At 34.5% G+C, this 27778-nt stretch overlaps 13 non-coding genes across 13 annotated transcripts; all 13 read left to right on the top strand.

The window, feature by feature from the left end:
- Window positions 1-688: 688 nt before the first annotated feature.
- On the top strand, window positions 689-760 carry Trnad-guc (transfer RNA aspartic acid (anticodon GUC)). Its single transcript has one exon. It is a non-coding gene; the product is annotated as a tRNA-Asp (tRNA).
- A 1660-nt stretch (window positions 761-2420) lies between these two features.
- On the top strand, window positions 2421-2492 carry Trnad-guc (transfer RNA aspartic acid (anticodon GUC)). The gene has a single exon. It is a non-coding gene; the product is annotated as a tRNA-Asp (tRNA).
- Window positions 2493-4152: 1660 nt separating this feature from the next.
- Trnad-guc (transfer RNA aspartic acid (anticodon GUC)) lies at window positions 4153-4224 on the top strand. The gene has a single exon. It is a non-coding gene; the product is annotated as a tRNA-Asp (tRNA).
- Window positions 4225-5884: 1660 nt separating this feature from the next.
- On the top strand, window positions 5885-5956 carry Trnad-guc (transfer RNA aspartic acid (anticodon GUC)). The gene has a single exon. It is a non-coding gene; the product is annotated as a tRNA-Asp (tRNA).
- Window positions 5957-7615: 1659 nt separating this feature from the next.
- Trnad-guc (transfer RNA aspartic acid (anticodon GUC)) lies at window positions 7616-7687 on the top strand. Its single transcript has one exon. It is a non-coding gene; the product is annotated as a tRNA-Asp (tRNA).
- A 1659-nt stretch (window positions 7688-9346) lies between these two features.
- Trnad-guc (transfer RNA aspartic acid (anticodon GUC)) lies at window positions 9347-9418 on the top strand. Its single transcript has one exon. It is a non-coding gene; the product is annotated as a tRNA-Asp (tRNA).
- A 1660-nt stretch (window positions 9419-11078) lies between these two features.
- Trnad-guc (transfer RNA aspartic acid (anticodon GUC)) lies at window positions 11079-11150 on the top strand. The gene has a single exon. It is a non-coding gene; the product is annotated as a tRNA-Asp (tRNA).
- A 3378-nt stretch (window positions 11151-14528) lies between these two features.
- Trnad-guc (transfer RNA aspartic acid (anticodon GUC)) lies at window positions 14529-14600 on the top strand. The gene has a single exon. It is a non-coding gene; the product is annotated as a tRNA-Asp (tRNA).
- Window positions 14601-17985: 3385 nt separating this feature from the next.
- Trnad-guc (transfer RNA aspartic acid (anticodon GUC)) lies at window positions 17986-18057 on the top strand. The gene has a single exon. It is a non-coding gene; the product is annotated as a tRNA-Asp (tRNA).
- A 3378-nt stretch (window positions 18058-21435) lies between these two features.
- On the top strand, window positions 21436-21507 carry Trnad-guc (transfer RNA aspartic acid (anticodon GUC)). Its single transcript has one exon. It is a non-coding gene; the product is annotated as a tRNA-Asp (tRNA).
- A 1659-nt stretch (window positions 21508-23166) lies between these two features.
- On the top strand, window positions 23167-23238 carry Trnad-guc (transfer RNA aspartic acid (anticodon GUC)). Its single transcript has one exon. It is a non-coding gene; the product is annotated as a tRNA-Asp (tRNA).
- A 1661-nt stretch (window positions 23239-24899) lies between these two features.
- Trnad-guc (transfer RNA aspartic acid (anticodon GUC)) lies at window positions 24900-24971 on the top strand. The gene has a single exon. It is a non-coding gene; the product is annotated as a tRNA-Asp (tRNA).
- Window positions 24972-26630: 1659 nt separating this feature from the next.
- Trnad-guc (transfer RNA aspartic acid (anticodon GUC)) lies at window positions 26631-26702 on the top strand. The gene has a single exon. It is a non-coding gene; the product is annotated as a tRNA-Asp (tRNA).
- The last annotated feature ends 1076 nt before the right edge of the window (window positions 26703-27778 follow it).

Here is a 27778-nt window from a genome sequence, read left to right as displayed (position 1 = left end):
GTCTAATGAAGCGCTGCTGAAATTTTCTGTTAACCTTATCAGTGTTGTTTTTTCAAATTCATTGACCACCCGCTTGCAGAACGGCTGTCCCTTTAAAGTACTAATCACAATCTGTATTACCTCTTTAATCAGTTTATCAAGTATTTTTCGGTTTCAATCTCATCAAAGCAAACGATGCACTAAAGACAAATATACAAAATAAGTTTTTCAGTACCTTGAATAAGTACTCAACTGAATATAAATCTTCACTTAGTTAAACTAGAGATATCTAAAGCTTGTTGATAAATATACACGTATAATGACGAGCCAATTAAAATAATATTTCCAATTATCACTGATGGTTTTACAACTTTACAGTATTCAACAAAAATGTGTTTAGCTATTATTTTGAAATCACCAATTCTTGTTCTTTTTGAAAGACACACAAATCAATAAAGTTCAAATGCAATTTAATTTGTTTGTAAGTGGTCTTACGTTTAATGTTGAATATTTCTATCATCTGAGATGTATAGGAAACACGGTTCGATTAGTAAACCATACAATTGTTAACAAAAATATGGATAGAGTTGATATGATATATTAATTTGTAAATGTGACATTCCAAATCTCAGAAGCTTTTTTTTTCTTTCTTATTATTCAAAACGCGAAATAACACCAGCCAATATAGGTATGCTACCCTGTCACGTCTTCCTCGTTAGTATAGTGGTCAGTATCCCCGCCTGTCACGCGGGAGACCGGGGTTCGATTCCCCGACGGGGAGATCTTTTTGAAAGGCTGAAGTTATTCATTTGCTTTTTCTACTCTTATGTTATTTCGATTCCGCTCAAATTGTAAACCTTAACATAATTCTAGATATAACTGATTGGAAGTTGGTAGTTGAAACATGAATGAAATACACGAACTTTGCTGTATATTTGGAACCATGAAATTACATGAATAACATTTGAAAACTGAAACATAACAGATAAATACGTGCGCATATATAAAGACAAAACAATAAAGAAAAGCTGAATAATATTGTTTTTAATACAAAAGGTTGGAACAAACATATACTTAATATAGAAAATGAAAATAATAAAATGATGCAACATTTTATGCAACAGCACACGTGCGCAAGTTTTGCTGACAACGCCGACCACGTTGACCTCGCAGAACACTGGTAACCAACGAAGAGCATGACAGGTTCGGGAAAGATGGACCAACATCAGATATTTTACTGAAATTGATTCTTCTTCCAATTGGCACTGTAGTTGTTTGGTGAGCGTAAGAAGAATTTTTGCAAGCAGTGATATCTGACACGTGTCTAAAACGTTTCGCTTGCTGTCGATAGTCTTTGAAAAGGCATTCTGGTTGGCATTGCAAACGATCGTTTACATGTTCATTTTCTTCGCTTCGAGCTCGTTTCCTTGTTGTACTAGTCGTTGCAGATTTGTTAATGCAAGTGGGTTTACTGTTGGTTGATTGTCTCTTCATTCTACGTCTTGGTTTCGCTGTATGAAATCTTTCAATCTTTGGAGACACTTGAAGCGTTTCACAGAAACTCATGCTCAGGAGTCCGATTGCATTGCAGTTCTCAACAGCATTGGGTGACATTTTATTACTAAAGTCGTCTTGCGATAAATTGAACTCGCTTTTATAATTGTGTCAAACGAAGTATAAGCCAAGTAGTTGATTCCGTATTTATATAGGCAGCAAACCTGATTTTGATAATTACAAAGAAAAAAGGAGAACTGTCTAATGAAGCGCTGCTGAAATTTTCTGTTAACCTTATCAGTGTTGTTTTTTCAAATTCATTGACCACCCGCTTGCAGAACGGCTGTCCCTTTGATGTACTAATCACAATCTGTATTACCTCTTTAATCAGTTTATCAAGTATTTTTCGGTTTCAATCTCATCAAAGCAAACGATGCACTAAAGACAAATATACAAAATAAGTTTTTCAGTACCTTGAATAAGTACTCAATTGAATATAAATCTTCACTTAGTTAAACTAGAGATATCTAAAGCTTGTTGATAAATATACACGTATAATGACGAGCCAATTAAAATAATATTTCCAATTATCACTGATGGTTTTACAACTTTACAGTATTCAACAAAAATGTGTTTAGCTATTATTTTGAAATCATAAATTCTTGTTCTTTTTGAAAGACACACAAATCAATAAAGTTCAAATGCAATTTAATTTGTTTGCAAGTGGTCTTACGTTTAATGTTGAATATTTCTATCATCTGAGATGTATAGGAAACACGGTTCGATTAGTAAACCATACAATTGTTAACAAAAATATGGATAGAGTTGATATAATATATTAATTTGTAAATGTGACATTCCAAATCTCAGAAGGTTTTTTTTTCTTTCTTATTATTCAAAACGCGAAATAACAGCAGCCAATATAGGTATGCTACCGTGTCACGTCTTCCTCGTTAGTATAGTGGTCAGTATCCCCGCCTGTCACGCGGGAGACCGGGGTTCGATTCCCCGACGGGGAGATCTTTTTCAAAGGCTGAAGTTATTCATTTGCTTTTTCTACTCTTATGTTATTTCGATTCCGCTCAAATTGTAAACCTTAACATAATTCTAGATATAACTGATTGGAAGTTGGTAGTTGAAACATGAATGAAATACACGAACTTTGCTGTATATTTGGAACCATGAAATTACATGAATAACATTTGAAAACTGAAACATAACAGATAAATACGTGCGCATATATAAAGACAAAACAATAAAGAAAAGCTGAATAATATTTTTTTTAATACAAAAGGTTGGAACAAACATATACTTAATATAGAAAATGAAAATAATAAAATGATGCAACATTTTATGCAACAGCACACGTGCGCAAGTTTTGCTGACAACGCCGACCATGTTGACCTCGCAGAACACTGGTAACCAACGAAGAGCATGACAGGTTCGGGAAAGATAGACCAACATCAGATATTTTACTGAAATTGATTCTTCTTCCAATTGGCACTGTAGTTGTTTGGTGAGCGTAAGAAGGATTTTTGCAAGCAGTGATATCTGACACGTGTCTAAAACGTTTCGCTGGCTGTCGATAGTCTTTGAAAAGGCATTCTGGTTGGCATTGCAAACGATCGTTTACATGTTAATAGTCCTCGCTTCGAGCTCGTTTCCTTGTTGTACTAGTCGTTGCAGATTTGTTAATGCAAGTGGGTTTACTGTTGGTTGATTGTCTCTTCATTCTACGTCTTGGTTTCGCTGTATGAAATCTTTCAATCTTTGGAGACACTTGAAGCGTTTCACAGAAACTCATGCTCAGGAGTCCGATTGCATTGCAGTTCTCAACAGCATTGGGTGACATTTTATTACTAAAGTCGTCTTGCGATAAATTGAACTCGCTTTTATAATTGTGTCAAACGAAGTATAAGCCAAGTAGTTGATTCCGTATTTATATAGGCAGCAAAGCTGATTTTGATAATTACAAAGAAAAAAGGAGAACTGTCTAATGAAGCGCTGCTGAAATTTTCTGTTAACCTTATCAGTGTTGTTTTTTCAAATTCATTGACCACCCGCTTGCAGAACGGCTGTCCCTTTGATGTACTAATCACAATCTGTATTACCTCTTTAATCAGTTTATCAAGTATTTTTCGGTTTCAATCTCATCAAAGCAAACGATGCACTAAAGACAAATATACAAAATAAGTTTTTCAGTACCTTGAATAAGTACTCAACTGAATATAAATCTTCACTTAGTTAAACTAGAGATATCTAAAGCTTGTTGATAAATATACACGTATAATGACGAGCCAATTAAAATAATATTTCCAATTATCACTGATGGTTTTACAACTTTACAGTATTCAACAAAAATGTGTTTAACTATTATTTTGAAATCACCAATTCTTGTTCTTTTTGAAAGACACACAAATCAATAAAGTTCAAATGCAATTTAATTTGTTTGCAAGTGGTCTTACGTTTAATGTTGAATATTTCTATCATCTGAGATGTATAGGAAACACGGTTCGATTAGTAAACCATACAATTGTTAACAAAAATATGGATAGAGTTGATATGATATATTAATTTGTAAATGTGACATTCCAAATCTCAGAAGCTTTTTTTTTCTTTTTTATTATTCAAAACGCGAAATAACACCAGCCAATATAGGTATGCTACCGTGTCACGTCTTCCTCGTTAGTATAGTGGTCAGTATCCCCGCCTGTCACGCGGGAGACCGGGGTTCGATTCCCCGACGGGGAGATCTTTTTCAAAGGCTGAAGTTATTCATTTGCTTTTTCTACTCTTATGTTATTTCGATTCCGCTCAAATTGTAAACCTTAACATAATTCTAGATATAACTGATTGGAAGTTGGTAGTTGAAACATGAATGAAATACACGAACTTTGCTGTATATTTGGAACCATGAAATTACATGAATAACATTTGAAAACTGAAACATAACAGATAAATACGTGCGCATATATAAAGACAAAACAATAAAGAAAAGCTGAATAATATTTTTTTTAATACAAAAGGTTGGAACAAACATATACTTAATATAGAAAATGAAAATAATAAAATGATGCAACATTTTATGCAACAGCACACGTGCGCAAGTTTTGCTGACAACGCCGACCATGTTGACCTCGCAGAACACTGGTAACCACCGAAGAGCATGACAGGTTCGGGAAAGATAGACCAACATCAGATATTTTACTGAAATTGATTCTTCTTCCAATTGGCACTGTAGTTGTTTGGTGAGCGTAAGAAGGATTTTTGCAAGCAGTGATATCTGACACGTGTCTAAAACGTTTCGCTGGCTGTCGATAGTCTTTGAAAAGGCATTCTGGTTGGCATTGCAAACGATCGTTTACATGTTAATAGTCCTCGCTTCGAGCTCGTTTCCTTGTTGTACTAGTCGTTGCAGATTTGTTAATGCAAGTGGGTTTACTGTTGGTTGATTGTCTCTTCATTCTACGTCTTGGTTTCGCTGTATGAAATCTTTCAATCTTTGGAGACACTTGAAGCGTTTCACAGAAACTCATGCTCAGGAGTCCGATTGCATTGCAGTTCTCAACAGCATTGGGTGACATTTTATTACTAAAGTCGTCTTGCGATAAATTGAACTCGCTTTTATAATTGTGTCAAACGAAGTATAAGCCAAGTAGTTGATTCCGTATTTATATAGGCAGCAAAGCTGATTTTGATAATTACAAAGAAAAAAGGAGAACTGTCTAATGAAGCGCTGCTGAAATTTTCTGTTAACCTTATCAGTGTTGTTTTTTCAAATTCATTGACCACCCGCTTGCAGAACGGCTGTCCCTTTGATGTACTAATCACAATCTGTATTACCTCTTTAATCAGTTTATCAAGTATTTTTCGGTTTCAATCTCATCAAAGCAAACGATGCACTAAAGACAAATATACAAAATAAGTTTTTCAGTACCTTGAATAAGTACTCAACTGAATATAAATCTTCACTTAGTTAAACTAGAGATATCTAAAGCTTGTTGATAAATATACACGTATAATGACGAGCCAATTAAAATAATATTTCCAATTATCACTGATGGTTTTACAACTTTACAGTATTCAACAAAAATGTGTTTAACTATTATTTTGAAATCACCAATTCTTGTTCTTTTTGAAAGACACACAAATCAATAAAGTTCAAATGCAATTTAATTTGTTTGCAAGTGGTCTTACGTTTAATGTTGAATATTTCTATCATCTGAGATGTATAGGAAACACGGTTCGATTAGTAAACCATACAATTGTTAACAAAAATATGGATAGAGTTGATATGATATATTAATTTGTAAATGTGACATTCCAAATCTCAGAAGCTTTTTTTTTCTTTTTTATTATTCAAAACGCGAAATAACACCAGCCAATATAGGTATGCTACCCTGTCACGTCTTCCTCGTTAGTATAGTGGTCAGTATCCCCGCCTGTCACGCGGGAGACCGGGGTTCGATTCCCCGACGGGGAGATCTTTTTCAAAGGCTGAAGTTATTCATTTGCTTTTTCTACTCTTATGTTATTTCGATTCCGCTCAAATTGTAAACCTTAACATAATTCTAGATATAACTGATTGGAAGTTGGTAGTTGAAACATGAATGAAATACACGAACTTTGCTGTATATTTGGAACCATGAAATTACATGAATAACATTTGAAAACTGAAACATAACAGATAAATACGTGCGCATATATAAAGACAAAACAATAAAGAAAAGCTGAATAATATTTTTTTTAATACAAAAGGTTGGAACAAACATATACTTAATATAGAAAATGAAAATAATAAAATGATGCAGCATTTTATGCAACAGCACACGTGCGCAAGTTTTGCTGACAACGCCGACCATGTTGACCTCGCAGAACACTGGTAACCAACGAAGAGCTTGACAGGTTCGGGAAAGATGGACCAACATCAGATATTTTACTGAAATTGATTCTTCTTCCAATTGGCACTGTAGTTGTTTGGTGAGCGTAAGAATAATTTTTGCAAGCAGTGATATCTGACACGTGTCTAAAACGTTTCGCTTGCTGTCGATAGTCTTTGAAAAGGCATTCTGGTTGGCATTGCAAACGATCGTTTACATGTTCATTTTCTTCGCTTTGAGCTCGTTTCCTTGTTGTACTAGTCGTTGCAGATTTGTTAATGCAAGTGGGTTTACTGTTGGTTGATTGTCTCTTCATTCTACGTCTTGGTTTCGCTGTATGAAATATTTCAATCTTTGGAGACACGTGAAGCGTTTCACAGAAACTCATGCTCAGGAGTCCGATTGCATTGCAGTTCTCAACAGCATTGGGTGACATTTTATTACTAAAGTCGTCTTGCGATAAATTGAACTCGCTTTTATAATTGTGTCAAACGAAGTATAAGCCAAGTAGTTGATTCCGTATTTATATAGGCAGCAAAGCTGATTTTGATAATTACAAAGAAAAAAGGAGAACTGTCTAATGAAGCGCTGCTGAAACTTTCTGTTAACCTTATCAGTGTTGTTTTTTCAAATTCATTGACCACCCGCTTGCAGAACGGCTGTCCCTTTGATGTACTAATCACAATCTGTATTACCTCTTTAATCAGTTTATCAAGTATTTTTCGGTTTCAATCTCATCAAAGCAAACGATGCACTAAAGACAAATATACAAAATAAGTTTTTCAGTACCTTGAATAAGTACTCAACTGAATATAAATCTTCACTTAGTTAAACTAGAGATATCTAAAGCTTGTTGATAAATATACACGTATAATGACCAGCCAATTAAAATAATATTTCCAATTATCACTGATGGTTTTACAACTTTACAGTATTCAACAAAAATGTGTTTAGCTATTATTTTGAAATCACAAATTCTTGTTCTTTTTGAAAGACACACAAATCAATAAAGTTCAAATGCAATTTAATTTGTTTGCAAGTGGTCTTACGTTTAATGTTGAATATTTCTATTATCTGAGATGTATAGGAAACACGGTTCGATTAGTAAACCATACAATTGTTAACAAAAATATGGATAGAGTTGATATGATATATTAATTTGTAAATGTGACATTCCAAACTCAGAAGCTTTTTTTTTCTTTCTTATTATTCAAAACGCGAAATAACACCAGCCAATATAGGTATGCTACCCTGTCACGTCTTCCTCGTTAGTATAGTGGTCAGTATCCCCGCCTGTCACGCGGGAGACCGGGGTTCGATTCCCCGACGGGGAGATCTTTTTCAAAGGCTGAAGTTATTCATTTGCTTTTTCTACTCTTATGTTATTTCGATTCCGCTCAAATTGTAAACCTTAACATAATTCTAGATATAACTGATTGGAAGTTGGTAGTTGAAACATGAATGAAATACACGAACTTTGCTGTATATTTGGAACCATGAAATTACATGAATAACATTTGAAAACTGAAACATAACAGATAAATACCTGCGCATATATAAAGACAAAACAATAAAGAAAAGCTGAATAATATTTTTTTTAATACAAAAGGTTGGAACAAACATATACTTAATATAGAAAATGAAAATAATAAAATGATGCAACATTTTATGCAACAGCACACGTGCGCAAGTTTTGCTGACAACGCCGACCATGTTGACCTCGCAGAACACTGGTAACCAACGAAGAGCATGACAGGTTCGGGAAAGATGGACCAACATCAGATATTTTACTGAAATTGATTCTTCTTCCAATTGGCACTGTAGTTGTTTGGTGAGCGTAAGAAGGATTTTTGCAAGCAGTGATATCTGACACGTGTCTAAAACGTTTCGCTTGCTGTCGATAGTCTTTGAAAAGGCATTCTGGTTGGCATTGCAAACGATCGTTTACATGTTCATTTTCTTCGCTTCGAGCTCGTTTCCTTGTTGTACTAGTCGTTGCAGATTTGTTAATGCAAGTGGGTTTACTGTTGGTTGATTGTCTCTTCATTCTACGTCTTGGTTTCGCTGTATGAAATCGTTCAATCTTTGGAGACACGTGAAGCGTTTCACAGAAACTCATGCTCAGGAGTCCGATTGCATTGCAGTTCTCAACAGCATTGGGTGACATTTTATTACTAAAGTCGTCTTGCGATAAATTGAACTCGCTTTTATAATTGTGTCAAACGAAGTATAAGCCAAGTAGTTGATTCCGTATTTATATAGGCAGCAAAGCTGATTTTGATAATTACAAAGAAAAAAGGAGAACCGTCTAATGAAGCGCTGCTGAAATTTCTGTTAACCTTATCAGTGTTGTTTTTTCAAATTCATTGACCACCCGCTTGCAGAACGGCTGTCCCTTTGATGTACTAATCACAATCTGTATTACCTCTTTAATCAGTTTATCAAGTATTTTTCGGTTTCAATCTCATCAAAGCAAACGATGCACTAAAGACAAATATACAAAATAAGTTTTTCAGTACCTTGAATAAGTACTCAACTGAATATAAATCTTCACTTAGTTAAACTAGAGATATCTAAAGCTTGTTGATAAATATACACGTATAATGACGAGCCAATTAAAATAATATTTCCAATTATCACTGATGGTTTTACAACTTTACAGTATTCAACAAAAATGTGTTTAGCTATTATTTTGAAATCACCAATTCTTGTTCTTTTTGAAAGACACACAAATCAATAAAGTTCAAATGCAATTTAATTTGTTTGCAAGTGGTCTTACGTTTAATGTTGAATATTTCTATCATCTGAGATGTATAGGAAACACGGTTCGATTAGTAAACCATACAATTGTTAACAAAAATATGGATAGAGTTGATATGATATATTAATTTGTAAATGTGACATTCCAAATCTCAGAAGCTTTTTTTTTCTTTCTTATTATTCAAAACGCGAAATAACACCAGCCAATATAGGTATGCTACCCTGTCACGTCTTCCTCGTTAGTATAGTGGTCAGTATCCCCGCCTGTCACGCGGGAGACCGGGGTTCGATTCCCCGACGGGGAGATCTTTTTCAAAGGCTGAAGTTATTCATTTGCTTTTTCTACTCTTATGTTATTTCGATTCCGCTCAAATTGTAAACCTTAACATAATTCTAGATATAACTGATTGGAAGTTGGTAGTTGAAACATGAATGAAATACACGAACTTTGCTGTATATTTGGAACCATGAAATTACATGAATAACATTTAAAAACTGAAACATAACAGATAAATACGTGCGCATATATAAAGACAAAACAATAAAGAAAAGCTGAATAATATTTTTTTTAATACAAAATGTTGGAACAAACATATACTTAATATAGAAAATGAAAATAATAAAATGATGCAACATTTTATGCAACAGCACACGTGCGCAAGTTTTGCTGACAACGCCGACCATGTTGACCTCGCAGAACACTGGTAACCAACGAAGAGCATGACAGGTTCGGGAAAGATGGACCAACATCAGATATTTTACTGAAATTGATTCTTCTTCCAATTGGCACTGTAGTTGTTTGGTGAGCGTAAGAAGGATTTTTGCAAGCAGTGATATCTGACACGTGTCTAAAACGTTTCGCTTGCTGTCTATAGTCTTTCAAAAGGCATTCTGGTTGGCATTGCAAACGATCGTTTACATGTTCATTTTCTTCGCTTCGAGCTCGTTTCCTTGTTGTACTAGTCGTTGCAGATTTGTTAATGCAAGTGGGTTTACTGTTGGTTGATTGTCTCTTCATTCTACGTCTTGGTTTCGCTGTATGAAATCGTTCAATCTTTGGAGACACGTGAAGCGTTTCACAGAAACTCATGCTCAGGAGTCCGATTGCATTGCAGTTCTCAACAGCATTGGGTGACATTTTATTACTAAAGTCGTCTTGCGATAAATTGAACTCGCTTTTATAATTGTGTCAAACGAAGTATAAGCCAAGTAGTTGATTCCATATTTATATTGGCAGCAAAGCTGATTTTGATAATTCCAAACAAAAAAGGAGAACTGTCTAATGAAGCGCTGCTGAAATTTTCTGTTAACCTTATCAGTGTTGTTTTTTCAAATTCATTGACCACCGGCTTGCAGAACGGCTGTCCCTTTGATGTACTAATCACAATCTGTATTACCTCTTTAATCAGTTTATCAAGTATTTTTCGGTTTCAATCTCATCAAAGCAAACGATGCACTAAAGACAAATATACAAAATAAGTTTTTCAGTACCTTGAATAAGTACTCAACTGAATATAAATCTTCACTTAGTTAAACTAGAGATATCTAAAGTTTGTTGATAAATATACACGTATAATGACCAGCCAATTAAAATAATATTTCCAATTATCACTGATGGTTTTACAACTTTACAGTATTCAACAAAAATGTGTTTAGCTATTATTTTGAAATCACAAATTCTTGTTCTTTTTGAAAGACACACAAATCAATAAAGTTCAAATGCAATTTAATTTGTTTGCAAGTGGTCTTACGTTTAATGTTGAATATTTCTATCATCTGAGATGTATAGGAAACACGGTTCGATTAGTAAACCATACAATTGTTAACAAAAATATGGATAGAGTTGATATGATATATTAATTTGTAAATGTGACATTCCAAATCTCAGAAGCTTTTTTTTTCTTTCTTATTATTCAAAACGCGAAATAACACCAGCCAATATAGGTATGCTACCCTGTAACGTCTTCCTCGTTAGTATAGTGGTCAGTATCCCCGCCTGTCACGCGGGAGACCGGGGTTCGATTCCCCGACGGGGAGATCTTTTTCAAAGGCTGAAGTTATTCATTTGCTTTTTCTACTCTTATGTTATTTCGATTCCGCTCAAATTGTAAACCTTAACAAAATTCTAGATATAACTGATTGGAAGTTGAAACATGAATGAAATACACGAACTTTGCTGTATATTTGGAACCATGAAATTACATGAATAACATTTGAAAACTGAAACATAACAGATAAATACGTGCGCATATATAAAGACAAAACAATAAAGAAAAGCTGAATAATATTTTTTTTAATACAAAAGGTTGGAACAAACATATACTTAATATAGAAAATGAAAATAATAAAATGATGCAACATTTTATGCAACAGCACACGTGCGCAAGTTTTGCTGACAACGCCGACCATGTTGACCTCGCAGAACGCTGGTAACCAACGAAGAGCATGACAGGTTCGGGAAAGATGGACCAACATCAGATATTTTACTGAAATTGATTCTTCTTCCAATTGGCACTGTAGTTGTTTGGTGAGCGTAAGAAGGATTTTTGCAAGCAGTGATATCTGACACGTGTCTAAAACGTTTCGCTTGCTGTCGATAGTCTTTGAAAAGGCATTCTGGTTGGCATTGCAAACGATCGTTTACATGTTCATTTTCTTCGCTTCGAGCTCGTTTCCTTGTTGTACTAGTCGTTGCAGATTTGTTAATGCAAGTGGGTTTACTGTTGGTTGATTGTCTCTTCATTCTACGTCTTGGTTTCGCTGTATGAAATCGTTCAATCTTTGGAGACACGTGAAGCGTTTCACAGAAACTCATGCTCAGGAGTCCGATTGCATTGCAGTTCTCAACAGCATTGGGTGACATTTTATTACTAAAGTCGTCTTGCGATAAATTGAACTCGCTTTTATAATTGTGTCAAACGAAGTATAAGCCAAGTAGTTGATTCCGTATTTATATAGGCAGCAAAGCTGATTTTGATAATTACAAAGAAAAAAGGAGAACTGTCTAATGAAGCGCTGCTGAAATTTTCTGTTAACCTTATCAGTGTTGTTTTTTCAAATTCATTGACCACCCGCTTGCAGAACGGCTGTCCCTTTGATGTACTAATCACAATCTGTATTACCTCTTTAATCAGTTTATCAAGTATTTTTCGGTTTCAATCTCATCAAAGCAAACGATGCACTAAAGACAAATATACAAAATAAGTTTTTCAGTACCTTGAATAAGTACTCAACTGAATATAAATCTTCACTTAGTTAAACTAGAGATATCTAAAGCTTGTTGATAAATATACACGTATAATGACCAGCCAATTAAAATAATATTTCCAATTATCACTGATGGTTTTACAACTTTACAGTATTCAACAAAAATGTGTTTAGCTATTATTTTGAAATCACAAATTCTTGTTCTTTTTGAAAGACACACAAATCAATAAAGTTCAAATGCAATTTAATTTGTTTGCAAGTGGTCTTACGTTTAATGTTGAATATTTCTATCATCTGAGATGTATAGGAAACACGGTTCGATTAGTAAACCATACAATTGTTAACAAAAATATGGATAGAGTTGATATGATATATTAATTTGTAAATGTGACATTCCAAATCTCAGAAGCTTTTTTTTTCTTTCTTATTATTCAAAACGCGAAATAATACCAGCCAATATAGGTATGCTACCCTGTAACGTCTTCCTCGTTAGTATAGTGGTCAGTATCCCCGCCTGTCACGCGGGAGACCGGGGTTCGATTCCCCGACGGGGCGATCTTTTTCAAAGGCTGAAGTTATTCATTTGCTTTTTCTACTCTTATGTTATTTCGATTCCGCTCAAATTGTAAACCTTAACATAATTCTAGATATAACTGATTGGAAGTTGAAACATGAATGAAATACACGAACTTTGCTGTATATTTGGAACCATGAAATTACATGAATAACATTTGAAAACTGAAACATAACAGATAAATACGTGCGCATATATAAAGACAAAACAATAAAGAAAAGCTGAATAATATTTTTTTTAATACAAAAGGTTGGAACAAACATATACTTAATATAGAAAATGAAAATAATAAAATGATGCAACATTTTATGCAACAGCACACGTGCGCAAGTTTTGCTGACAACGCCGACCATGTTGACCTCGCAGAACGCTGGTAACCAACGAAGAGCATGACAGGTTCGGGAAAGATGGACCAACATCAGATATTTTACTGAAATTGATTCTTCTTCCAATTGGCACTGTAGTTGTTTGGTGAGCGTAAGAAGGATTTTTGCAAGCAGTGATATCTGACACGTGTCTAAAACGTTTCGCTTGCTGTCGATAGTCTTTGAAAAGGCATTCTGGTTGGCATTGCAAACGATCGTTTACATGTTCATTTTCTTCGCTTCGAGCTCGTTTCCTTGTTGTACTAGTCGTTGCAGATTTGTTAATGCAAGTGGGTTTACTGTTGGTTGATTGTCTCTTCATTCTACGTCTTGGTTTCGCTGTATGAAATCGTTCAATCTTTGGAGACACGTGAAGCGTTTCACAGAAACTCATGCTCAGGAGTCCGATTGCATTGCAGTTCTCAACAGCATTGGGTGACATTTTATTACTAAAGTCGTCTTGCGATAAATTGAACTCGCTTTTATAATTGTGTCAAACGAAGTATAAGCCAAGTAGTTGATTCCATATTTTTATAGGCAGCAAAGCTGATTTTGATAATTCCAAACAAAAAAGGAGAACTGTCTAATGAAGCGCTGCTGAAATTTTCTGTTAACCTTATCAGTGTTGTTTTTTCAAATTCATTGACCACCCGCTTGCAGAACGGCTGTCCCTTTGATGTACTAATCACAATCTGTATTACCTCTTTAATCAGTTTATCAAGTATTTTTCGGTTTCAATCTCATCAAAGCAAACGATGCACTAAAGACAAATATACAAAATAAGTTTTTCAGTACCTTGAATAAGTACTCAACTGAATATAAATCTTCACTTAGTTAAACTAGAGATATCTAAAGCTTGTTGATAAATATACACGTATAATGACGAGCCAATTAAAATAATATTTCCAATTATCACTGATGGTTTTACAACTTTACAGTATTCAACAAAAATGTGTTTAGCTATTATTTTGAAATCACCAATTCTTGTTCTTTTTGAAAGACACACAAATCAATAAAGTTCAAATGCAATTTAATTTGTTTGCAAGTGGTCTTACGTTTAATGTTGAATATTTCTATCATCTGAGATGTATAGGAAACACGGTTCGATTAGTAAACCATACAATTGTTAACAAAAATATGGATAGAGTTGATATGATATATTAATTTGTAAATGTGACTTTCCAAATCTCAGAAGCTTTTTTTTTCTTTCTTATTATTCAAAACGCGAAATAACACCAGCCAATATAGGTATGCTACCCTGTCACGTCTTCCTCGTTAGTATAGTGGTCAGTATCCCCGCCTGTCACGCGGGAGACCGGGGTTCGATTCCCCGACGGGGAGGTCGTTTTCAAAGGCTGAAGTTATTCATTTGCTTTTTCTACTCTTATGTTATTTCGATTCCGCTCAAATTGTAAACCTTAACATAATTCTAGATATAACTGATTGGAAGTTGGTAGTTGAAACATGAATGAAATACACGAACTTTGCTGTATATTTGGAACCATGAAATTACATGAATAACATTTGAAAACTGAAACATAACAGATAAATACGTGCGCATATATAAAGACAAAACAATAAAGAAAAGCTGAATAATATTTTTTTTAATACAAAAGGTTGGAACAAACATATACTTAATATAGAAAATGAAAATAATAAAATGATGCAACATTTTATGCAACAGCACACGTGCGCAAGTTTTGCTGACAACGCCGACCATGTTGACCTCGCAGAACACTGGTAACCAACGAAGAGCATGACAGGTTCGGGAAAGATGGACCAACATCAGATATTTTACTGAAATTGATTCTTCTTCCAATTGGCACTGTAGTTGTTTGGTGAGCGTAAGAAGAATTTTTGCAAGCAGTGATATCTGACACGTGTCTAAAACGTTTCGCTTGCTGTCGATAGTCTTTGAAAAGGCATTCTGGTTGGCATTGCAAACGATCGTTTACATGTTCATTTTCTTCGCTTCGAGCTCGTTTCCTTGTTGTACTAGTCGTTGCAGATTTGTTAATGCAAGTGGGTTTACTGTTGGTTGATTGTCTCTTCATTCTACGTCTTGGTTTCGCTGTATGAAATATTTCAATCTTTGGAGACACGTGAAGCGTTTCACAGAAACTCATGCTCAGGAGTCCGATTGCATTGCAGTTCTCAACAGCATTGGGTGACATTTTATTTCTAAAGTCGTCTTGCGATAAATTGAACTCGCTTTTATAATTGTGTCAAACGAAGTATAAGCCAAGTAGTTGATTCCGTATTTATATAGGCAGCAAAGCTGATTTTGATAATGACAAAGAAAAAAGGAGAACTGTCTAATGAAGCGCTGCTGAAATTTTCTGTTAACCTTATCAGTGTTGTTTTTTCAAATTCATTGACCACCCGCTTGCAGAACGGCTGTCCCTTTGATGTACTAATCACAATCTGTATTACCTCTTTAATCAGTTTATCAAGTATTTTTCGGTTTCAATCTCATCAAAGCAAACGATGCACTAAAGACAAATATACAAAATAAGTTTTTCAGTACCTTGAATAAGTACTCAACTGAATATAAATCTTCACTTAGTTAAACTAGAGATATCTAAAGCTTGTTGATAAATATACACGTATAATGACCAGCCAATTAAAATAATATTTCCAATTATCACTGATGGTTTTACAACTTTACAGTATTCAACAAAAATGTGTTTAGCTATTATTTTGAAATCACAAATTCTTGTTCTTTTTGAAAGACACACAAATCAATAAAGTTCAAATGCAATTTAATTTGTTTGCAAGTGGTCTTACGTTTAATGTTGAATATTTCTATCATCTGAGATGTATAGGAAACACGGTTCGATTAGTAAACCATACAATTGTTAACAAAAATATGGATAGAGTTGATATGATATATTAATTTGTAAATGTGACATTCCAAATCTCAGAAGCTTTTTTTTTCTTTCTTATTATTCAAAACGCGAAATAACACCAGCCAATATAGGTATGCTACCCTGTAACGTCTTCCTCGTTAGTATAGTGGTCAGTATCCCCGCCTGTCACTCGGGAGACCGGGGTTCGATTCCCCGACGGGGAGATCTTTTTCAAAGGCTGAAGTTATTCATTTGCTTTTTCTACTCTTATGTTATTTCGATTCCGCTCAAATTGTAAACCTTAACATAATTCTAGATATAACTGATTGGAAGTTGAAACATGAATGAAATACACGAACTTTGCTGTATATTTGGAACCATGAAATTACATGAATAACATTTGAAAACTGAAATATAACAGATAAATACGTGCGCATATATAAAGACAAAACAATAAAGAAACGCTGAATAATATTTTTTTTAATACAAAAGGTTGGAACAAACATATACTTAATATAGAAAATGAAAATAATAAAATGATGCAACATTTTATGCAACAGCACACGTGCGCAAGTTTTGCTGACAACGCCGACCATGTTGACCTCGCAGAACACTGGTAACCAACGAAGAGCATGACAGGTTCGGGAAAGATGGACCAACATCAGATATTTTACTGAAATTGATTCTTCTTCCAATTGGCACTGTAGTTGTTTGGTGAGCGTAAGAAGGATTTTTGCAAGCAGTGATATCTGACACGTGTCTAAAACGTTTCGCTTGCTGTCGATAGTCTTTGAAAAGGCATTCTGGTTGGCATTGCAAACGATCGTTTACATGTTCATTTTCTTCGCTTCGAGCTCGTTTCCTTGTTGTACTAGTCGTTGCAGATTTGGTAATGCAAGTGGGTTTACTGTTGGTTGATTGTCTCTTCATTCTACGTCTTGGTTTCGCTGTATGAAATCTTTCAATCTTTGAAGACACGTGAAGCGTTTCACAGAAACTCATGCTCAGGAGTCCGATTGCATTGCAGTTCTCAACAGCATTGGGTGACATTTTATTACTAAAGTCGTCTTGCGATAAATTGAACTCGCTTTTATAATTGTGTCAAACGAAGTATAAGCCAAGTAGTTGATTCCGTATTTATATAGGCAGCAAAGCTGATTTTGATAATTACAAAGAAAAAAGGAGAACTGTCTAATGAAGCGCTGCTGAAATTTTCTGTTAACCTTATCAGTGTTGTTTTTTCAAATTCATTGACCACCCGCTTGCAGAACGGCTGTCCCTTTGATGTACTAATCACAATCTGTATTACCTCTTTAATCAGTTTATCAAGTATTTTTCGGTTTCAATCTCATCAAAGCAAACGATGCACTAAAGACAAATATACAAAATAAGTTTTTCAGTACCTTGAATAAGTACTCAACTGAATATAAATCTTCACTTAGTTAAACTAGAGATATCTAAAGCTTGTTGATAAATATACACGTATAATGACGAGCCAATTAAAATAATATTTCCAATTATCACTGATGGTTTTACAACTTTACAGTATTCAACAAAAATGTGTTTAGCTATTATTTTGAAATCACCAATTCTTGTTCTTTTTGAAAGACACACAAATCAATAAAGTTCAAATGCAATTTAATTTGTTTGCAAGTGGTCTTACGTTTAATGTTGAATATTTCTATCATCTGAGATATATAGGAAACACGGTTCGATTAGTAAACCATGCAATTGTTAACAAAAATATGGATAGAGTTGATATGATATATTAATTTGTAAATGTGACATTCCAAATCTCAGAAGCTTTTTTTTTCTTTCTCATTATTCAAAACGCGAAATAACACCAGCCAATATAGGTATGCTACCCTGTCACGTCTTCCTCGTTAGTATAGTGGTCAGTATCCCCGCCTGTCACGCGGGAGACCGGGGTTCGATTCCCCGACGGGGAGATCTTTTTCAAAGGCTGAAGTTATTCATTTGCTTTTTCTACTCTTATGTTATTTCGATTCCGCTCAAATTGTAAACCTTAACATAATTCTAGATATAACTGATTGGAAGTTGGTAGTTGAAACATTAATGAAATACACGAACTTTGCTGTATATTTGGAACCATGAAATTACATGAATAACATTTGAAAACTGAAACATAACAGATAAATACGTGCGCATATATAAAGACAAAACAATAAAGAAAAGCTAAATAATATTTTTTTAATACAAAAGGTTGGAACAAACATATACTTAATATAGAAAATGAAAATAATAAAATGATGCAACATTTTATGCAACAGCACACGTGCGCAAGTTTTGCTGACAACGCCGACCATGTTGACCTCGCAGAACACTGGTAACCAACGAAGAGCATGACAGGTTCGGGAAAGATGGACCAACATCAGATATTTTACTGAAATTGATTCTTCTTCCAATTGGCACTGTAGTTGTTTGGTGAGCGTAAGAAGGATTTTTGCAAGCAGTGATATCTGACACGTGTCTAAAACGTTTCGCTTGCTGTCGATAGTCTTTGAAAAGGCATTCTGGTTGGCATTGCAAACGATCGTTTACATGTTCATTTTCTTCGCTTCGAGCTCGTTTCCTTGTTGTACTAGTCGTTGCAGATTTGTTAATGCAAGTGGGTTTACTGTTGGTTGATTGTCTCTTCATTCTACGTCTTGGTTTCGCTGTATGAAATCTTTCAATCTTTGGAGACACGTGAAGCGTTTCACAGAAACTCATGCTCAGGAGTCCGATTGCATTGCAGTTCTCAACAGCATTGGGTGACATTTTATTACTAAAGTCGTCTTGCGATAAATTGAACTCGCTTTTATAATTGTGTCAAACGAAGTATAAGCCAAGTAGTTGATTCCATATTTTTATAGGCAGCAAAGTTGATTTTGATAATTACAAACAAAAAAGGAGAACTGTCTAATGAAGCGCTGCTGAAATTTTCTGTTAACCTTATCAGTGTTGTTTTTTCAAATTCATTGACCACCCGCTTGCAGAACGGCTGTCCCTTTGATGTACTAATCACAATCTGTATTACCTCTTTGATCAGTTTATCAAGTATTTTTCGGTTTCAATCTCATCAAAGCAAACGATGCACTAAAGACAAATATACAAAATAAGTTTTTCAGTACCTTGAATAAGTACTCAACTGAATATAAATCTTCACTTAGTTAAACTAGAGATATCTAAAGCTTGTTGATAAATATACACGTATAATGACGAGCCAATTAAAATAATATTTCCAATTATCACTGATGGTTTTACAACTTTACAGTATTCAACAAAAATGTGTTTAGCTATTATTTTGAAATCACCAATTCTTGTTCTTTTTGAAAGACACACAAATCAATAAAGTTCAAATGCAATTTAATTTGTTTGCAAGTGGTCTTACGTTTAATGTTGAATATTTCTATCATCTGAGATGTATAGGAAACACGGTTCGATTAGTAAACTATACAATTGTTAACAAAAACATGGATAGAGTTGATATGATATATTAATTTGTAAATGTGACATTCCAAATCTCAGAAGCTTTTTTTTTCTTTCTTATTATTCAAAACGCGAAATAACACCAGCCAATATAGGTATGCTACCCTGTCACGTCTTCCTCGTTATTATAGTGGTCAGTATCCCCGCCTGTCACGCGGGAGACCGGGGTTCGATTCCCCGACGGGGAGATCTTTTTCAAAGGCTGAAGTTATTCATTTGCTTTTTCTACTCTTATGTTATTTCGATTCCGCTCAAATTGTAAACCTTAACATAATTCTAGATATAACTGATTGGAAGTTGGTAGTTGAAACATGAATGAAATACACGAACTTTGCTGTATATTTGGAACCATGAAATTACATGAATAACATTTGAAAACTGAAACATAACAGATAAATACGTGCGCATATATAAAGACAAAACAATAAAGAAAAGCTGAATAATATTTTTTTTAATACAAAAGGTTGGAACAAACATATACTTAATATAGAAAATGAAAATAATAAAATGATGCAACATTTTATGCAACAGCACACGTGCGCAAGTTTTGCTGACAACGCCGACCATGTTGACCTCGCAGAACACTGGTAACCAACGAAGAGCATGACAGGTTCGGGAAAGATGGACCAACATCAGATATTTTACTGAAATTGATTCTTCTTCCAATTGGCACTGTAGTTGTTTGGTGAGCGTAAGAAGAATTTTTGCAAGCAGTGATATCTGACACGTGTCTAAAACGTCGATAGTCTTTGAAAAGGCATTCTGGTTGGCATTGCAAACGATCGTTTACATGTTCATTTTCTTCGCTTCGAGCTCGTTTCCTTGTTGTACTAGTCGTTGCAGATTTGTTAATGCAAGTGGGTTTACTGTTGGTTGATTGTCTCTTCATTCTACGTCTTGGTTTCGCTGTATGAAATATTTCAATCTTTGGAGACACGTGAAGCGTTTCACAGAAACTCATGCTCAGGAGTCCGATTGCATTGCAGTTCTCAACAGCATTGGGTGACATTTTATTACTAAAGTCGTCTTGCGATAAATTGAACTCGCTTTTATAATTGTGTCAAACGAAGTATAAGCCAAGTAGTTGATTCCGTATTTATATAGGCAGCAAAGCTGATTTTGATAATTACAAAGAAAAAAGGAGAACTGTCTAATGAAGCGCTGCTGAAATTTTCTGTTAACCTTATCAGTGTTGTTTTTTCAAATTCATTGACCACCCGCTTGCAGAACGGCTGTCCCTTTGATGTACTAATCACAATCTGTATTACCTCTTTAATCAGTTTATCAAGTATTTTTCGGTTTCAATCTCATCAAAGCAAACGATGCACTAAAGACAAATATACAAAATAAGTTTTTCAGTACCTTGAATAAGTACTCAACTGAATATAAATCTTCACTTAGTTAAACTAGAGATATCTAAAGCTTGTTGATAAATATACACGTATAATGACCAGCCAATTAAAATAATATTTCCAATTATCACTGATGGTTTTACAACTTTACAGTATTCAACAAAAATGTGTTTAGCTATTATTTTGAAATCACAAATTCTTGTTCTTTTTGAAAGACACACAAATCAATAAAGTTCAAATGCAATTTAATTTGTTTGCAAGTGGTCTTACGTTTAATGTTGAATATTTCTATCATCTGAGATGTATAGGAAACACGGTTCGATTAGTAAACCATACAATTGTTAACAAAAATATGGATAGAGTTGATATGATATATTAATTTGTAAATGTGACATTCCAAACTCAGAAGCTTTTTTTTTCTTTCTTATTATTCAAAACGCGAAATAACACCAGCCAATATAGGTATGCTACCCTGTCACGTCTTCCTCGTTAGTATAGTGGTCAGTATCCCCGCCTGTCACGCGGGAGACCGGGGTTCGATTCCCCGACGGGGAGATCTTTTTCAAAGGCTGAAGTTATTCATTTGCTTTTTCTACTCATATGTTATTTCGATTCCGCTCAAATTGTAAACCTTAACATAATTCTAGATATAACTAATTGGAAGTTGGTAGTTGAAACATGAATGAAATACACGAACTTTGCTGTATATTTGGAACCATGAAATTACATGAATAACATTTGAAAACTGAAACATAACAGATAAATACGTGCGCATATATAAAGACAAAACAATAAAGAAAAGCTGAATAATATTTTTTTTAATACAAAAGGTTGGAACAAACATATACTTAATATAGAAAATGAAAATAATAAAATGATGCAACATTTTATGCAACAGCACACGTGCGCAAGTTTTGCTGACAACGCCGACCATGTTGACCTCGCAGAACACTGGTAACCAACGAAGAGCATGACAGGTTCGGGAAAGATGGACCAACATCAGATATTTTACTGAAATTGATTCTTCTTCCAATTGGCACTGTAGTTGTTTGGTGAGCGTAAGAAGGATTTTTGCAAGCAGTGATATCTGACACGTGTCTAAAACGTTTCGCTTGCTGTCGATAGTCTTTGAAAAGGCATTCTGGTTGGCATTGCAAACGATCGTTTACATGTTCATTTTCTTCGCTTCGAGCTCGTTTCCTTGTTGTACTAGTCGTTGCAGATTTGTTAATGCAAGTGGGTTTACTGTTGGTTGATTGTCTCTTCATTCTACGTCTTGGTTTCGCTGTATGAAATATTTCAATCTTTGGAGACACGTGAAGCGTTTCACAGAAACTCATGCTCAGGAGTCCGATTGCATTGCAGTTCTCAACAGCATTGGGTGACATTTTATTACTAAAGTCGTCTTGCGATAAATTGAACTCGCTTTTATAATTGTGTCAAACGAAGTATAAGCCAAGTAGTTGATTCCGTATTTATATAGGCAGCAAAGCTGATTTTGATAATTACAAAGAAAAAAGGAGAACTGTCTAATGAAGCGCTGCTGAAATTTTCTGTTAACCTTATCAGTGTTGTTTTTTCAAATTCATTGACCACCCGCTTGCAGAACGGCTGTCCCTTTGATGTACTAATCACAATCTGTATTACCTCTTTAATCAGTTTATCAAGTATTTTTCGGTTTCAATCTCATCAAAGCAAACGATGCACTAAAGACAAATATACAAAATAAGTTTTTCAGTACCTTGAATAAGTACTCAACTGAATATAAATCTTCACTTAGTTAAACTAGAGATATCTAAAGCTTGTTGATAAATATACACGTATAATGACCAGCCAATTAAAATAATATTTCCAATTATCACTGATGGTTTTACAACTTTAGAGTATTCAACAAAAATGTGTTTAGCTATTATTTTGAAATCACAAATTCTTGTTCTTTTTGAAAGACACACAAATCAATAAAGTTCAAATGCAATTTAATTTGTTTGCAAGTGGTCTTACGTTTAATGTTGAATATTTCTATCATCTGAGATGTATAGGAAACACGGTTCGATTAGTAAACCATACAATTGTTAACAAAAATATGGATAGAGTTGATATGATATATTAATTTGTAAATGTGACATTCCAAACTCAGAAGCTTTTTTTTTCTTTCTTATTATTCAAAACGCGAAATAACACCAGCCAATATAGGTATGCTACCCTGTCACGTCTTCCTCGTTAGTATAGTGGTCAGTATCCCCGCCTGTCACGCGGGAGACCGGGGTTCGATTCCCCGACGGGGAGATCTTTTTCAAAGGCTGAAGTTATTCATTTGCTTTTTCTACTCATATGTTATTTCGATTCCGCTCAAATTGTAAACCTTAACATAATTCTAGATATAACTAATTGGAAGTTGGTAGTTGAAACATGAATGAAATACACGAACTTTGCTGTATATTTGGAACCATGAAATTACATGAATAACATTTGAAAACTGAAACATAACAGATAAATACGTGCGCATATATAAAGACAAAACAATAAAGAAAAGCTGAATAATATTTTGTTTAATACAAAAGGTTGGAACAAACATATACTTAATATAGAAAATGAAAATAATAAAATGATGCAACATTTTATGCAACAGCACACGTGCGCAAGTTTTGCTGACAACGCCGACCATGTTGACCTCGCAGAACACTGGTAACCAACGAAGAGCATGACAGGTTCGGTAAAGATGGACCAACATCAGATATTTTACTGAAATTGATTCTTCTTCCAATTGGCACTGTAGTTGTTTGGTGAGCGTAAGAAGGATTTTTGCAAGCAGTGATATCTGACACGTGTCTAAAACGTTTCGCTTGCTGTCGATAGTCTTTGAAAAGGCATTCTGGTTGGCATTGCAAACGATCGTTTACATGTTCATTTTCTTCGCTTCGAGCTCGTTTCCTTGTTGTACTAGTCGTTGCAGATTTGTTAATGCAAGTGGGTTTACTGTTGGTTGATTGTCTCTTCATTCTACGTCTTGGTTTCGCTGTATGAAATATTTCAATCTTTGGAGACACGTGAAGCGTTTCACAGAAACTCATGCTCAGGAGTCCGATTGCATTGCAGTTCTCAACAGCATTGGGTGACATTTTATTACTAAAGTCGTCTTGCGATAAATTGAACTCGCTTTTATAATTGTGTCAAACGAAGTATAAGCCAAGTAGTTGATTCCGTATTTATATAGGCAGCAAAGCTGATTTTGATAATTACAAAGAAAAAAGGAGAACTGTCTAATGAAGCGCTGCTGAAATTTTCTGTTAACCTTATCAGTGTTGTTTTTTCAAATTCATTGACCACCCGCTTGCAGAACGGCTGTCCCTTTGATGTACTAATCACAATCTGTATTACCTCTTTAATCAGTTTATCAAGTATTTTTCGGTTTCAATCTCATCAAAGCAAACGATGCACTAAAGACAAATATACAAAATAAGTTTTTCAGTACCTTGAATAAGTACTCAACTGAATATAAATCTTCACTTAGTTAAACTAGAGATATCTAAAGCTTGTTGATAAATATACACGTATAATGACCAGCCAATTAAAATAATATTTCCAATTATCACTGATGGTTTTACAACTTTAGAGTATACAACAAAAATGTGTTTAGCTATTATTTTGAAATCACAAATTCTTGTTCTTTTTGAAAGACACACAAATCAATAAAGTTCAAATGCAATTTAATTTGTTTGCAAGTGGTCTTACGTTTAATGTTGAATATTTCTATCATCTGAGATGTATAGGAAACACGGTTCGATTAGTAAACCATACAATTGTTAACAAAAATATGGATAGAGTTGATATGATATATTAATTTGTAAATGTGACATTCCAAATCTCAAAAGCTTTTTTTTTTCTTTTTTATTATTCAAAACGCGAAATAACACCAGCCAATATAGGTATGCTACCCTGTCACGTCTTCCTCGTTAGTATAGTGGTCAGTATCCCCGCCTGTCACGCGGGAGACCGGGGTTCGATTCCCCGACGGGGAGATCTTTTTCAAAGGCTGAAGTTATTCATTTGCTTTTTCTACTCTTATGTTATTTCGATTCCGCTCAAATTGTAAACCTTAACATAATTCTAGATATAACTGATTGGAAGTTGGTAGTTGAAACATGAATGAAATACACGAACTTTGCTGTATATTTGGAACCATGAAATTACATGAATAACATTTGAAAACTGAAACATAACAGATAAATACGTGCGCATATATAAAGACAAAACAATAAAGAAAAGCTGAATAATATTTTTTTTAATACAAAAGGTTGGAACAAACATATACTTAATATAGAAAATGAAAATAATAAAATGATGCAACATTTTATGCAACAGCACACGTGCGCAAGTTTTGCTGACAACGCCGACCATGTTGACCTCGCAGAACACTGGTAACCAACGAAGAGCATGACAGGTTCGGGAAAGATGGACCAACATCAGATATTTTACTGAAATTGATTCTTCTTCCAATTGGCACTGTAGTTGTTTGGTGAGCGTAAGAAGAATTTTTGCAAGCAGTGATATCTGACACGTGTCTAAAACGTTTCGCTTGCTGTCGAAAGTCTTTGAAAAGGCATTCTGGTCTGCATTGCAAACGATCGTTTACATGTTCATTTTCTTCGCTTCGAGCTCGTTTCCTTGTTGTACTAGTCGTTGCAGATTTGTTAATGCAAGTGGGTTTACTGTTGGTTGATTGTCTCTTCATTCTACGTCTTGGTTTCGCTGTATGAAATATTTCAATCTTTGGAGACACGTGAAGCGTTTCACAGAAACTCATGCTCAGGAGTCCGATTGCATTGCAGTTCTCAACAGCATTGGGTGACATTTTATTACTAAAGTCGTCTTGCGATAAATTGAACTCGCTTTTATAATTGTGTCAAACGAAGTATAAGCCAAGTAGTTGATTCCGTATTTATATAGGCAGCAAAGCTGATTTTGATAATTACAAAGAAAAAAGGAGAACTGTCTAATGAAGCGCTGCTGAAATTTTCTGTTAACCTTATCAGTGTTGTTTTTTCAAATTCATTGACCACCCGCTTGCAGAACGGCTGTCCCTTTGATGTACTAATCACAATCTGTATTACCTCTTTAATCAGTTTATCAAGTATTTTTCGGTTTCAATCTCATCAAAGCAAACGATGCACTAAAGACAAATATACAAAATAAATTTTCAGTACCTTGAATAAGTACTCAACTGAATATAAATCTTCACTTAGTTAAACTAGAGATATCTAAAGCTTGTTGATAAATATACACGTATAATGACGAGCCAATTAAAATAATATTTCCAATTATCACTGATGGTTTTACAACTTTACAGTATTCAACAAAAATGTGTTTAGCTATTATTTTGAAATCACAAATTCTTGTTCTTTTTGAAAGACACACAAATCAATAAAGTTCAAATGCAATTTAATTTGTTTGCAAGTGGTCTTACGTTTAATGTTGAATATTTCTATCATCTGAGATGTATAGGAAACACGGTTCGATTAGTAAACCATACAATTGTTAACAAAAATATGGATAGAGTTGATATGATATATTAATTTGTAAATGTGACATTCCAAATCTCAGAAGCTTTTTTTTTCTTTCTTATTATTCAAAACGCGAAATAACACCAGCCAATATAGGTATGCTACCATGTCACGTCTTCCTCGTTAGTATAGTGGTCAGTATCCCCGCCTGTCACGCGGGAGACCGGGGTTCGATTCCCCGACGGGGAGATCTTTTTCAAAGGCTGAAGTTATTCATTTGCTTTTTCTACTCTTATGTTATTTCGATTCCGCTCAAATTGTAAACCTTAACATAATTCTAGATATAACTGATTGGAAGTTGGTAGTTGAAACATGAATGAAATACACGAACTTTGCTGTATATTTGGAACCATGAAATTACATGAATAACATTTGAAAACTGAAACATAACAGATAAATACGTGCGCATATATAAAGACAAAACAATAAAGAAAAGCTGAATAATATTTTTTTTAATACAAAAGGTTGGAACAAACATATACTTAATATAGAAAATGAAAATAATAAAATGATGCAACATTTTATGCAACAGCACACGTGCGCAAGTTTTGCTGACAACGCCGACCATGTTGACCTCGCAGAACACTGGTAACCAACGAAGAGCATGACAGGTTCGGGAAAGATGGACCAACATCAGATATTTTACTGAAATTGATTCTTCTTCCAATTGGCACTGTAGTTGTTTGGTGAGCGTAAGAAGGATTTTTGCAAGCAGTGATATCTGACACGTGTCTAAAACGTTTCGCTTGCTGTCGATAGTCTTTGAAAAGGCATTCTGGTTGGCATTGCAAACGATCGTTTACATGTTCATTTTCTTCGCTTCGAGCTCGTTTCCTTGTTGTACTAGTCGTTGCAGATTTGTTAATGCAAGTGGGTTTACTGTTGGTTGATTGTCTCTTCATTCTACGTCTTGGTTTCGCTGTATGAAATATTTCAATCTTTGGAGACACGTGAAGCGTTTCACAGAAACTCATGCTCAGGAGTCCGATTGCATTGCAGTTCTCAACAGCATTGGGTGACATTTTATTACTAAAGTCGTCTTGCGATAAATTGAACTCGCTTTTATAATTGTGTCAAACGAAGTATAAGCCAAGTAGTTGATTCCGTATTTATATAGGCAGCAAAGCTGATTTTGATAATTACAAAGAAAAAAGGAGAACTGTCTAATGAAGCGCTGCTGAAATTTTCTGTTAACCTTATCAGTGTTGTTTTTTCAAATTCATTGACCACCCGCTTGCAGAACGGCTGTCCCTTTGATGTACTAA

This window comes from Ascidiella aspersa, chromosome 3 (assembly GCF_963924565.1).
Source record: "Ascidiella aspersa chromosome 3, kaAscAspe10.2, whole genome shotgun sequence".
Lineage (NCBI taxonomy): Eukaryota > Metazoa > Chordata > Ascidiacea > Phlebobranchia > Ascidiidae > Ascidiella > Ascidiella aspersa.
The sequence above is the reverse complement of the archived record's forward strand: the minus strand, read 5'-3'. Positions and strand labels throughout refer to the sequence as shown.